The following is a 14,962-nucleotide window of genomic DNA, read 5'->3' as shown; positions in this document are numbered from 1 at the left end:
AGGGGAAGAAGAATGTGGTGTTTGAGAAGGGTGATTGGGTGTGGCTACACTTGCAGAAGGAAAGGTTCCATGAGAAGCGATGTTCAAAGCTACTACCAAGGGGTGATGAACCATTTCAAGCCTCGCAAGGATCAATGACAACTCCTACAAACTCGATCTGCCAGGTGAGTATAACGTCAGTTCTACTTTTAATGTTAGTGATCTTTCTTTGTTTGATGTAGGTGATGAACAAGATTTGAGGATAAATCCTTTTCAAGAAGGGGAGGATGATGCGAACACGGATGGTCCAAGGAAAACATGAGATCCTTTAGAGTTCCTTGAGGGACCAATCATGAGAGGACGATTGAAGAGATTCAAGGAGGCACTACAGGGAGTCATGAGCAATCAAGAAGGGCTTACGAGCAAGGTACAAAGTGCCGAAGGGTTCGTGATGCATTGATTTTATACAATAGTTTTGAGTTTTCTCTCAACTTTTTCAAGGCTTTTGTTTTGTAATCAAAATAAAACTTATCAAAGTTTTACTTTGTGGCATTTGTCGATCGTCCCTCACGCAGATTGTCAAAGACGAGTTCTTTGAAGGTTCGATTGAGTTTCGGTTGATTCTTTGTGAACGTTTATTACTAAACCACATAGTTTAGGGGTGAAGATCGCATATTGCTTGAATCAAAAGATCGGGACATCATAACAACGATCCTTGTTCGTTATTGAATTGAGGGCACAATTCATATTTACTCATGTTTGCTTTTTTTCTTATGAGAATTAACATCATATATACTTTGATAGCCACAACTAATTCCCATAATTCAAAATGTCATCATTTTCATCACTTATCAAAATTATGCATATGCATAAATTTTCTTAAAATCAAGCCAGCAGTGTATATTTCATAAGTTCATAAAAACGCGATCATGATGCATAAACATTTAAAAAAATGATAAAATGTGCTCAAGGCGCTGTCAAGACTAAAATTTCACCCCGAGTGCCAAATGACCATTTTGTCCCTGGAAACCCAAAATGACCTTTTTACCCCTGGGCCTCTAAATTTTGACCCGAAGCTTACCAAACTCCTTAAAACATCCCAAAACATATTTAAGTGTATTTATTAGATGTAACTGTTTCAAAACTTAATCGATTCGTTTTAAAACTTGGATCGGGGTTCCGGTTTTAACCCAAATCGACTCGAAACTTAACCAATTTTTTTCCAACTTTTTACCACACCTTATAAAAATCAATAAGGCCCTAAAAATCACAAAACCATACCCCTTAATTGATAAAAATAAAAATTGTACATTAATTAAATGTTTTATAATATAAATATATAGGTTTTGTTTTATTAAATGTTTAAATATTATATGTTTTATAATAAATTGTATAAAATATAAGTTGTTGTGTAATTATATGTTTTTACTATTTTTTACGGATTCGATAAAATAAGAATAAACTAGGCGTTGCAAATGGGATTAAGATGATTCTTGGACCTGTAGAAAGTTGATGTTAATATCTACAATATTGGTGGCAAGCATGAGATAAAAATCTTCTCACAAGTGGGATCAAATTAAGCAACAATTAAAATTACCAAAGGAGTGACAGTTTTACCATGCTCTAGTATTTTGATCATATCTCTCAAATTACTTGGTCAAATGGTGTGAAAAAAAAACCCCAACTCAACAACTCAGATATCTACATGTTTTGTTTTATGTAGAAAAGAAAATTCGGATGACAAGATTTTCAAAAGTGATGTGCATTGAAATATAATTTCTTGGAACACCAATGAAGACTTATGTGTAAAAAATAATATTTTATTTGTGGTTGTCTCCCCAAATTTGGCTATAAATAGGGGTGCATTGTAATGAATTGAGATATCCCTCATTATATGAACAAACCTTTGAGTTCATAATATTTCTCTCTATATTTTTCCTTTATTTCTTCATTTAAATATAATTAGCATGTTAATTTCATATTCAAAGTTTTACAACACTTTGAATAATGAATAGCTAACTTCCTAATGTTGAGATGAAAAGGTGAAACTCTTGGCATGATAATAAGGTTACTAAAAGGTAAGAATCTATGTTTTATATTATTTAATCATTATTTATTGTTTATGTTATATTTATTTCTGTAAGCATTTTTATACCCTACTTATAAATGGGAGTTTTGATTTATTGTTGCTATATGTTACACTAAATTCTTGGAACCATTTAAATGTTAGTTTGGTATTACCAACCATTTAAAGTGGGAACCTTGATTTACTATATATAAATATATCATAATATTAATTTCTTGGTACCATTTAAATGTTAGTTTGGTTTTACCAACCATTTGAAGTGGGAACCTTGATTTAGTGTTTACAAATATATATATATATATAGCACAATAAATACTTGACAACGTTTATACGTTTTGGTATATATTATATACTTATAAGATAATAATATATAACATAATATAAATATGATTATTTAATATATTATAACCATTTTATTAAGTGGATTTCAATAATGTTCGTTAATGTTAACTTTATTAAAATACCAAGAGTGGATCCTTTAATCTCAACTACTTAAATTATAATTTGAACAATTAAAAATTACCAATTAAAGATTGAAACAACTAAAAGAAAAAATAAATAAAAGGACATTGTAGTGGACTTGTAATTACCTTAGCTTCATCATTGATACGTTATTCGAACTCATCGAATTTTACTACTTGTGGACAACCTGCTCTTGGGAGTGCAACAATCAAAGTCGCAACAAGTTTTTGGCGCCGTTGCAGGGGAAGTATAATTTAATTTCAAGTCTATTTAATTTTGTTTATAGTTTATTGTTCTTTATTTTAATTGTTATTGCTTTTGTGCGTTTTTATTCTTTTGCATTTGCATTTGCATGAGAATTTGGTCACGTACACTTAGTGGTCGACTCATTCGAAATAACCCTTTATTTTTACAAAACATGGCGGAAGAACCCATCCAAGAAAATGAAGATGAAATTCAATCTCAACATGATCATGATAGACGAAGAACACTTAGAGATCACATGAATCCTACACGTACTAGTGCACCTTCATGTCTAATTTTTCCCCCTGATGCATCTCATTTCAATTTTAAGTATGGTATTATCCAAATTTTACCCAATTTTCATGGCATAGATTTTGAAAATCCATACATGCATTTACGAGAGTTTGAAGAAATGTGCAACACATATAATGATCTAAATTGTAGCATGAACACCATTCGACTTAAGCTTTTTCCTTTTTCTTTAAATGATAAAGCTAAAACTTGGCTACAAAATCTTAGATCGGGATCCATTCGAACTTGGGATGAATTGCAATAACAATTTTTGAAAAAGTTTTTTCCATCTCATAGAACAAATTCTTTCAAAAGGCAAATCATCACTTTCACTCAAAAGCAAGGAAAAACTTTTTATCAATGTTGGGATAGATACAAAGAATTGCTTAATCTTTGTCCACATCATGGTTTTGAAATTTGGAAAGGTGTTTCTCAATTTTATGAAGGCTTAACACCTAAAGATAGGCAAATGGTTGAATTTATGTGTAATGTCCGAAAATTAATCGCTGTTAATTAACGATTATTGATTTATAATTTAATGTGATTATGCAAGGGCAAACCGAGACACGATTTCAGGTAATGTGTAATAATGTATGTGCGAGAACAGTATCATTCGCGCACATGCGCGACAAGACGTGCGCACATAGGCGAAATGGACAGAAGACCCCGCACATATGTGCGACGTGAGGGCGCGCATATGCGCGAGATGTGCGATGGAACTTCAGAAAGCCGCGCGCATATGCGCAACGTGTATTCGCGCATATGCGCGAAGGTACCCGAGAGTCGAGAAAATTGAACAATGGCCTCGCGCATATGCGCCGGGGCTGTGCGAGCTATGTGCCGAGACATACTGTCTCGCGCATATACGCCGAGGAGGGTCGCGCATCTCCTCGGCGCATATGCGCGAGACGTGTTGCGCGTAGGATGAGCCATTTGCCTTAATGCATGTCGAGTGTATGTATATATATATATATATATATATATATATATATATATATATATATATATATATATATATATATATATATATATATATATGTACGTTATAATTTTCGAAGGAAACAAGAGAAAAATGGGAAAAGAATCTAACCCTACGATTTTAATTTTAGAATTCGATTTGCGAGAAATCTACACGTTAGATTTTGAATCCGACTTCGGTACTGTGTTCCTATCGACGCAGGCTACAACTAGACGTAAGTTTTAGTACGTTTTGACATGTCTTGAACTTATGTTATTGTTGGAATTGAATAGGATTCATATATGATGTTCTTGACATGTTATGCATCGTAGAATCGAAGTCAGATTGTAAAACAGATCGATTATGGAATTGTTATAATTTTTCAGAATATATCGGTTGATATTTGACAGATTGGTATTATGGCTTGATTACTGATGGTATCAGATATGAGTTATGAATTGTAATTGATGTCTGTTGATATGGTATTGACTGGGATACTGAGATTGTGCCGTTATGCCGTGGTTTGAATTAAATCCAGATTAATCAGATTCAGTGTTGAATTGAGAATGGAATATTGATATTATGATTCTCGATATGTTGTTTCAGATTTATAGAGACAGCCTTGAGTTCAGAATTGATATTGCTCCAGATCGTGACTACAAACGAAAGATATAAGTCAAGTGGTATTGGGAGATCGACTTAAGTAGGATATACTTGGTTTTCCTAAATCACATACTTATTGTTATTATATGCATTGATTTGATTATTATATGATGTTTTATTGATTTGTAGGAAGCATGTATTAGATGAGTATTAAATGAGTAATCTTGTGACAAAAGTGCCTGATAGTGGTGGGATAACCACGGGCACATTGTCTGATGTCACAAGATAGTGGATTGACGATAGCGCCAAAGTCTGTCACCGGATGATTGGCTATCGATGTGGATAGAATTGGAGTTTCTTCTATTACTGGTGATCGATACCATAGCGATGTGGATAGAATCGGAGTTTCTTCTATTACTGTTGATCGATATAGAATGCCAACGTCTGGAAACCGGGATCCCTAGGCTAGGATTGAGTCTAGTCTAAGTCGTGGAGTCACGAGCATTGTCGACAGTTTTATATTGATTATGTTTCAGAGTTTGATACGTATTGCTGTTACCTGTTCATGCTTTTATGTTTATCATTTGATTGCATGTTTCATTGATTTATATTGGGATTATATTCTCACCGGAATTATCCGGCTGTTGTCGTGTTTGTATGTGGGCATGACAACAGGTGGGACAGGTTCAGGGTCGAGGAGATGAGGAGAGATCGTGATTAGAGTGGAGGCTCCGGACTTGGATTAGAGATAGTATTTGGACACTTGATATTAGTTGTTAAACCTTAGTTGAATAAATGTATGTGGTCCAGGACTTGTAGTTTTATACTGAGATGTATATACGTTTTATTTCACTACGTTCAGCAATTTTTTTTAAAAAAATTTTTAGACCCTGTTTTATAAATGATTAATTAGTCCCAATGATGATTATGAACATGATTAGCATCCGGGCCCCCACAACAGGTGGTATCAGAGCGATAGATCCTTTAGATTGAGACACGAGCTAGTGAGCAGGGTAGATTGAGGTTTTCTTTCCTGCTTTTGAATGCTAGCATGTTCTATTGCTTTAATACATGTTACCTGCTTATCTGATTTGATATGGTAATACGTTTGATTGAGAATGAATCAGCAACGATTCTGGATCAGCAGTAAGATGATCGGAGGAGGACTGAAATAAAATTGTGGTATTTGTTACTAACCCATTTGATTATCAGATATGCCTCCGAGAAGAGTACCAGAACAGGGTAGCACGTCAAATCCTCCAATGGACATTACAACCACTCCAATGGAGACATTGTTAAAAATATTTCAATCATTTCATCCACCGACTCTGAAAGGTACCGAGAATGCAGTGGATTGTGAGAGTTGGCTAGACGATATCGAGATGCTATTTGAGTCCCTGGACTATACTGATGAGCGGAGGGTGAAATTAATTGGACACCAGTTACACGATGTGGCAAAAAACTGGTGGATCAACACTAAGCGAGCACTAGAACATAGATGTACGACTATTACTTGGAATGTTTTCAGAACTGAATTTTATCAGAGTTTCTTTCCAATGTCGTATAGGAAAGACAAGGGAGCCGAGTTTGCTAACTTGAGACATGGCCAATTAAATATTAACGAATATGTGGCCAAGTTCTCTACATTGTTGCGGTTTGCTCCCCACGTGGCTGAATATGATGAGGCCGTTGCAGACCAGTTTATAAATGGCCTAAATCCTGAAATATTTACCTTGGTAAATACCGGGAGGCCAAACAATTTCACTGATGCCTTGAACCGGGCTAAGGGAGCCGAAGCAGGTCTGATGAGACAGCGAGGAGCTTCGTTTGTGCCTCCAGCATCGAGATCAGAACAACCACCTTCTCGATTTGAGAGTGGCAGTAGTAGTGGTGGAAAGAAAGACTTCTTCAAGGCTAGAGGAAAGCAATTCAAGAAGTCAAGAAGCAGTTCTTCTAGCTCTGGGAGTCCTCGACAGAGCCAGAGCTATACTGGACCTTATTGCAGTACCTGTGGATGGAAGCATTCCACAGAGCAGTGGCGAGGAGTGTTTGGCAGCTGTTGTATTTGTAGACAACAGGGAAACTTTGCCCGAGTATGTCCACAGAGAGGTGCCAAGGGATCCCAGGCAGCAGAGTCATCTGGATCAGTGGCTCAGACAGGGAGACGACCATCTGCTGTTCATTCTTTCAAGCCAGCACCGTCTACTCAGTCACAGCAGAGGCCAGGAGGAAGCCAGATAGTGAGCCAGCCTCCGAGACAGCATGCCAGAGTGTTCGCTTTGACTGAGGAGCAGGCACATGATGCACCTAATGACGTGGTTGCAGGTAACTGTTCTATTTCTGGATATCCTGCATATGTATTGATTGATACTGGTGCATCACATACATTTATATCTGAGCGATTTGCATTGTAGTATCCCGATGCCTAATTTGAGTTAATTATTGGATTAATTGTATTTCGGTGGGATCGGAAGGACCGAACCGGGTTCGGATCGTCCGAAGTTGGTTCGGATCGTCCGAAGTGGGTTCGGATGGACCGTTCTGTTCGGAGTCAGACGAGTCATGTCATGTCAGGGTTCGGATCGTCCGATCGGGGTTCGGATCGTCCGAGACAGGTGGCTGGACACGTGGAAGACATGCAGAGTTCGGATCTTCCGAAGTGGATCGGATCTTCCGAAGTGCACCGGATCGGATCTTCCGAAGTGGATCGGATCTTCCGATCGTTGTCTATAAATAGAAGCGCGAGGCTTCACTTTTCACTCGCCAATTCCGAGAGTTCCAGAGCGTTTTAGTCGTTTCTGATGGGTTTCTAGTCTTTTCCCGAGGTTCGGGCACTAGCGGGGAGCTACTGGTTTTGTAGCGGAGCTGTGCTCTAGTTGGGGGCTAGCGGCATCAGTGGGCTGACTACGGACGCAGGTATAGTTCTGGGTTCCCTTTGAGATTTGGGAGTATCTATTAGTCTAGTTAAGGCTTTTAGATGTGGTTTAGTGATATGGTATCACTTGGATTGTAGGCTTGATTCTAGGGCTGATTGCTAGGATCTACTGGTTTGAGGTACGAAAGTACTATCCGAGATAGCAGGATTGAGTATGCTTTACTATGTGTTGCATGTTTATATGTTGCATTATTATCTGTCATATGATGCATGGTTTATTATGCGGCATTTGCATAATCATGTTGAGCCTGATTATCTTTGAGATAGCCTGTTGAGAGGGTGCTCAGCCCTCATTTGTTGTGGATGGTTGGACCCCGTTGGCCGACGGTGGTCAGGTCACCGATATATCCACAGGTTCATTTGGTATGGGAGCCACCTCCTGGTGCGACGGCGCAGAGTGCTACATACCTTGACGTCATTTGTCTGAGCAGTATTTCGTTATACCCAGATCCTGGTATCCAGTACATTTTGCATACATGCATGTCATAGTCTTGTATACTCATGCTTTCGGTACTGAGCGTTTTATGCTCACGTCCTCGGTTTATCTCTGTTTTGGACACCCTATTCGATGGGGCAGGTCTCAGGTTAGACGGTCCAGGAGGGAGTGGACAGGGAGCTGGCAGAGGTTGACCTGTAGTTGTTGGTATTTGTTCTTGGAATTTAGTTCGATCTGGTTGTTTAAGTATTTTGTACTTACAGATTCGATTGAGTTGTATTATTGTTTTTCCGCTGTTTACCTGATTCAGTTTTAAGTGTTAATTTTGCATGCTTAAGTTCTGATTAGTAGGTGATTCTGGAACGGGTCACTACATTTATGGTATCAGAGCATGCATTAAGATTTTGGGATTTGGAACTGTCCTTTTGGGTTTAATCTCTGGTAACTTTTGTAGCTAGAGATGTCTGGTTTTGACGACGATGCTAGTAGTCATGGCAGCATTGGACGCTGGGGAGACCGCGACGATCGGGAGCGTCGCCGAGAGCATCGAGAACGTCGTCAACACCGTCGTGATGAGCCTCGGAGTTTTAGTATGCATCGGTTCTTGCAGATGGGGCCGAAACCTCTTTCGGGCGGTGAGACTCCGGATTTTGCGGAGAACTGGCTTGAGAGGATGGAGAGCTGTTTCAAGACTTTTCAGTGCTCGGCGGAGCAGCAGATTGATACCCTTGATTTCTTGGTGGAGGGTAGTGCGCGTAAGTAGTGGAAGTCTACCTCTGCACCGATAGTTCAGCGACGGGGTCGAGTTCTTTGGGCCGATTTCCGAGCCGCTTTCATGCTGCTTTACTTTCCGCCAGCTCTTCTGCAAACCAAGGCGATTGAGTTGATCAATCTGAAGCAGGGAAGTTTGTCTGTTGATGAATATCAGCAGAAGTTCTTTGAGTTACTTCCGTATGTACCGCATGTCAGTGACAATGCTAGGGCCAAGTATAACCATTTTCTTCAGGGCCTTAATCAGGAGATTTTTGATCGGGTTGTTGTCTGTGATGATCCGACATCGTATGAGGGCCTTGTGAACCGTTGTCGCCAGGCTGAGGGCAGTTTGCTGAGAGGTCGAGCCATGCAGTCTGCTCGTCCTGCTAGTTCTTTGGGTCCCGCGCCCAAGCATTTAAGAAGGCTGGATCTACTTCTTCTTCCTCTGGATCTGGAGGAGTTCACCATTTTGGGAAGAAGAAGGGCCCGTGTCAGCATTGCGGGAAGGATCACCCGACGGAGCGTTGTCGCAGGGTTGCGGGTGCTTGTTACAAGTGCGGTGAGATGGGCCACATGAAGAGAGATTGTCCACAGATGGGCGGAGGATCAGGATCTGGTTCTCAGGCTTCAGTTCATCAGAGGCCGCAGCAGGGACAGTCTACTCAGGGTTCTAACCTCCGACCGCGTACTCAAGTGCAGGTCTTTGCTCTTAACTAGGATCAGGCTGCTGAGGAGAACGAGAGAGTTATCGCAGGTATTTTTAAGTTATGTGGATTACCTGCTTACGTTCTCATTGATACTGGTGCATCTCATTCATTCATATCGGCGAGATTTGCTAAGCGTCATGCGTTACCTTTCACTTCTTTGGACGTTGTGGTATCTGTTTCCACACCGATGGGTCATTCGGTGCTAGCTAAACGTCTAGTTTTGGGTTGTCCTCTAGAGTTTGAGGGTAATGTTTTAACTGCTAATTTGATGATTCTTGCGATGGAGGATTTTGCTTGCATTCTGGGAATAGATGTGCTGACTGTGTTTAGAGCTACTGTGGACTGTTATCAGAAGTTTGTGCAGTTTCGTCCAGTTGAGGGCGACAGTTGGTTTTTCTATGGAGAGGGAGCGCGACCCCCGATGCCTGTGGTTTCTGCTCTGAAAGTCTGTCGTGCTTTAGAGTCGGGCGGGGAAGGCTACCTTATCTATGCTATTGATTCGTCCGCAGATAGTGTCGGTATCAGTGACATTCCAGTGGTTTGCGATTTTCCGGATGTTTTTCCCGAGGGGATTCCTGGTTTTCCTCCCGTTCGGGAAGTGGATTTCGGCATTGATTTAGTGCCAGGCACGGCACCAATCTCTAGAGCTCCTTATCGTTTAGCTCCATCGGAGATGCAAGAATTGAAGCAGCAGTTGCAGGATCTTCTTGACAAGGGGTATATTCGACCCAGTGTGTCCCCGTGGGGAGCACCAGTTCTTTTTGTCAAAAAGAAGGATGGTTCTATGCGGCTCTGTATAGATTATCGGCAGTTGAATCGTGCTACGATAAAGAATAAGTATCCGTTGCCACGGATTGATGAACTGCAAGGTACCTCTGTGTATTCCAAGATTGATTTAAGGTCTGGTTATCATCAGCTTCGAGTTCATCAGGGAGATATATCGAAGACTGCATTCAGGACCCGGTATGGGCATTATGAGTTTCTGGTTATGCCTTTTGGGGTGACGAATGCACCAGCAGTTTTTATGGATCTGATGAATCGAGTATTTCGGGATTTCTTGGATAAGTTTGTTGTGGTGTTTATAGATGATATATTAATCTATTCGCATGATCAACAAGAACACGTACAACACTTAAGGATTATTTTACAGACACTTCGCGAGAATCAGCTTTATGCGAAGTTGAGTAAATGTGAGTTTTGGATTGACAGGGTTGTATTCCTTGGTCATGTCATTTTTAGCGAGGGAGTTTCAGTTGACCCGAGCAAGGTGGAAGCGGTATTGAACTGGTCGCGTCCGACGACAGTAGCCGAGATCCGCAGTTTTCTGGGATTGGCTGGGTATTATCGCCGTTTCATTGTCAACTTCTCTCAGATTGCTAAGCCACTCACTCAGCTCACTCGGAAAGATGTTTCCTTTGAGTGTACATCAGAGTGCGAAGAGAGTTTCTTGGAACTTCGCAGACGTTTGACATCTGCGCCTGTTTTGGCTTTACCGTCTGGATCTGGTGGTTTCAGTGTTTACACCGATGCCTCTTTACAGGGACTAGGGTGTGTTCTGATGCAGAACGAGCATGTGATTGCTTATGCGTCGAGACAGTTGAAGTCTCATGAGGAGAACTATCCTGTTCGTGATCTGGAATTAGCAGCGATCGTTTTTGCTTTGAAAATCTGGCGCCATTATCTGTATGGTGAGCGATTTGAGATTTTCACTGATCATAAGAGTTTGAAATATCTGTTCACTCAGGCTGAGTTGAACATGCGTCAGCGTCGTTGGATGGATCTACTCAAGGATTATGATTGTGAGATCAAGTATCATCCAGGATCTGCGAATCTCACGGCCGATGCTCTTAGTCGCAAGGTGAGATTGTCTACTCTTCAGACTTGTGCTGTATCTGGGATTATTCAGGATTTCTGTTCGATGGGATTCAATTGTAAGCATCGGAAGGGATCAGAGAGTATCCGTGTAGCCACTATTTTGTCTGAGCCAGTTTTGTATTCTCGGATCAGAGATGCTCAGATGTCTGATTCTAAGGTTCAGAAATTAGCCCGGTTGGCTGATGGAGATAATACTTCTGGATTCCACTATCAGTCCGAGGGTCTTTTGTGCTTATCTGGTCGTGTTGTTGTACCGGAGGATGACACTTTGAGGGAGGAGATTTTGTCCCAGGCTCATCGTAGCAAGTTGAGTGTTCATCCGGGGAGCAACAAGATGTATAAGGATTTGAGGACTCGATTTTGGTGGAAAGGTATGAAACGTAATGTTTATCAGTATGTCTCCAAGTGCCTAGTCTGTCAGCAGGTGAAGGCTGAGTATCGACGACCTGGAGGTTTGTTGCAGAATCTTCCTATTCCGGAGTGGAAGTGGGAGCATATCACGATGGACTTCGTGACTCACTTGCCTATGTCTGCGGGGAATAGAGATGCTATCTGGGTGGTAGTGGATCGGCTTACTAAGTCTGCCCATTTTCTTCCGTATAACAGAGATTTCACTTTCGATCGGATGGCATGGTTGTACATTCAGGAGATTGTACGGTTTCATGGTGTGCCTGTGAGTATCGTTAGTGACAGAGATCCTCGATTTACATCTAGATTTTGGGGTAGCTTTCAGCAAGCTTTGGGCACTACTTTGAGTTTGAGTACTGCATATCACCCAGAGACTGACGGTCAGTCAGAGAGAACTATTTGTACTCTTGAGGATATGTTGAGATCTTGTGTGATGGATTTCGGGCCAGCTTGGCAGGATCATTTGCCACTGATAGAGTTTGCATACAACAACAGTTTTCACAGGAGTATTGGTATGTCTCCGTTTGAAGCATTGTATGGTCGACGTTGTCATACTCCTCTGTTCTGGGAGGAAGTCGGAGAACTACAGGTCGAGGGTCCAGAATTGATTCAGCAGGCCATGGACAAAGTTCTTGAGATCAAATAGCGGATCAAGACTGCTCAGGATCGACAAGCGAGTTATGCGAACACCAAGCGCAGACCTCTTCATTTTGATGCAGGCGAGAAAGTGTTTCTCAAAGTATCACTTTTCGGAGGATTCTGAGATTTGGTCTCAAGGGTAAGCTATCTCCGAGATTCATTGGTCCTTTTGAGATCTTAGAATGTGTGGGAGATTTGGCCTACAGATTAGCTTTGCCACCGTATCTGTCTAGTGTTCACAATGTGTTTCATGTGTCCTTGTTTAGATGATACGTAGCGGATGAGTATCATGTTTTGCATCCGACAGAAGTTCAGCTGAATCCGGATTTATCTTTTGTGGAAAGACCGGTTTCGATCTTAGACCGGAAGGATAAGGTACTGCGGAATAAGACTATTCCTCTTGTCTTAGTGCAGTGGCAGCGTCGAGGTACTGAAGAAGCTACTTGGGAACTAGAGAGTCGCATGCGGTCAGAGCATCCAGAGTTGTTCTAGTTGTAGTATTTTCAGTTATGATTGTGATTTCAATCGTACTTCAGTTGTAATTCATTCTTAAGTTGAATGTATTGTTGTTCAGAATTGTCATTCTTCAGACCCGATTTCGCGGACGAAATCCTTTTTAGAGGGGGAGAATGTAGTATCCTGATGCCTAATTTGAGTTAATTATTGGATTAATTGTATTTCGGTGGGATCGGAAGGACCGAACCGGGTTCGGATCGTCCGAAGTTGGTTCGGATCGTCCGAAGTGGGTTCGGATGGACCGTTCTGTTCGGAGTCAGACGAGTCATGTCATGTCAGGGTTCGGATCGTCCGATCGGGGTTCGGATCGTCCGAGACAGGTGGCTGGACACGTGGAAGACATGCAGAGTTCGGATCTTCCGAAGTGGATCGGATCTTCCGAAGTGCACCGGATCGGATCTTCCGAAGTGGATCGGATCTTCCGATCGTTGTCTATAAATAGAAGCGCGAGGCTTCACTTTTCACTCGCCAATTCCGAGAGTTCCAGAGCGTTTTAGTCGTTTCTGATGGGTTTCTAGTCTTTTCCCGAGGTTCGGGCACTAGCGGGGAGCTACTGGTTTTGTAGCGGAGCTGTGCTCTAGTTGGGGGCTAGCGGCATCAGTGGGCTGACTACGGACGCAGGTATAGTTCTGGGTTCCCTTTGAGATTTGGGAGTATCTATTAGTCTAGTTAAGGCTTTTAGATGTGGTTTAGTGATATGGTATCACTTGGATTGTAGGCTTGATTCTAGGGCTGATTGCTAGGATCTACTGGTTTGAGGTACGAAAGTACTATCCGAGATAGCAGGATTGAGTATGCTTTACTATGTGTTGCATGTTTATATGTTGCATTATTATCTGTCATATGATGCATGGTTTATTATGCGGCATTTGCATAATCATGTTGAGCCTGATTATCTTTGAGATAGCCTGTTGAGAGGGTGCTCAGCCCTCATTTGTTGTGGATGGTTGGACCCCGTTGGCCGACGGTGGTCAGGTCACCGGTATATCCACAGGTTCATTTGGTATGGGAGCCACCTCCTGGTGCGACGGCGCAGAGTGCTACATACCTTGACGTCATTTGTCTGAGCAGTATTTCGTTATACCCAGATCCTGGTATCCAGTACATTTTGCATACATGCATGTCATAGTCTTGTATACTCATGCTTTCGGTACTGAGCGTTTTATGCTCACGTCCTCGGTTTATCTCTGTTTTGGACACCCTATTCGATGGGGCAGGTCTCAGGTTAGACGGTCCAGGAGGGAGTGGACAGGGAGCTGGCAGAGGTTGACCTGTAGTTGTTGGTATTTGTTCTTGGAATTTAGTTCGATCTGGTTGTTTAAGTATTTTGTACTTACAGATTCGATTGAGTTGTATTATTGTTTTTCCGCTGTTTACCTGATTCAGTTTTAAGTGTTAATTTTGCATGCTTAAGTTCTGATTAGTAGGTGATTCTGGAACGGGTCACTACATGCATTGAGTCATACACTGCCTATTGAGTCATTGTCTACTGTAGTGTCTGTCTCTTCTCCGTTGGAGACATGATTGATATAAGTTAAGTCTGTTAGATCGTGTATACTGCAGTATGATGGGCATGAGATTGAGTTAGACTGTATTGTGCTGGGGATATCTGACTTTGATTGTATTATCGGTATCGATATGCTGACCAAGTACAGGGCTACAGTCGATTGTTTCCACAAGATCGTGAGATTCAGACCTGAAATGGTTGAGGAGTGGAAATTTTATGGTAATGGTTCTCGTTCTAGAATTCCTTTGATATCTGCAATGAATATGACTCGATTATTGCAGAAAGGAGCGGATGAATTCCTTGTCTATTCGGTGGATTTACTGAAACCAAGTCCATCATTGGCGGACTTGCCAGTGGTGTGTGAGTTTGCGGATGTCTTTCCAGATGAGATTCCTGGTTTGCCCCCGATTCGGGAGATAGACTTCAGCATTGAATTAATGCCAGGTACGGTCCCGATATCTAGAGCTCCATACCGAATGGCACCAATTGAGTTGAAAGAATTGAAAGAACAGTTAGAGGATTTACTGGCCAAGGGGTATATCAGATCCAGTGTATCTCCTTGGG

The sequence above is a fragment of the Primulina eburnea genome, chromosome 1 (assembly GCF_022965805.1).
Source record: "Primulina eburnea isolate SZY01 chromosome 1, ASM2296580v1, whole genome shotgun sequence".
In the NCBI taxonomy this organism is placed as follows: domain Eukaryota; kingdom Viridiplantae; phylum Streptophyta; class Magnoliopsida; order Lamiales; family Gesneriaceae; genus Primulina; species Primulina eburnea.
Note: the sequence above shows the minus strand (reverse complement) of the source record.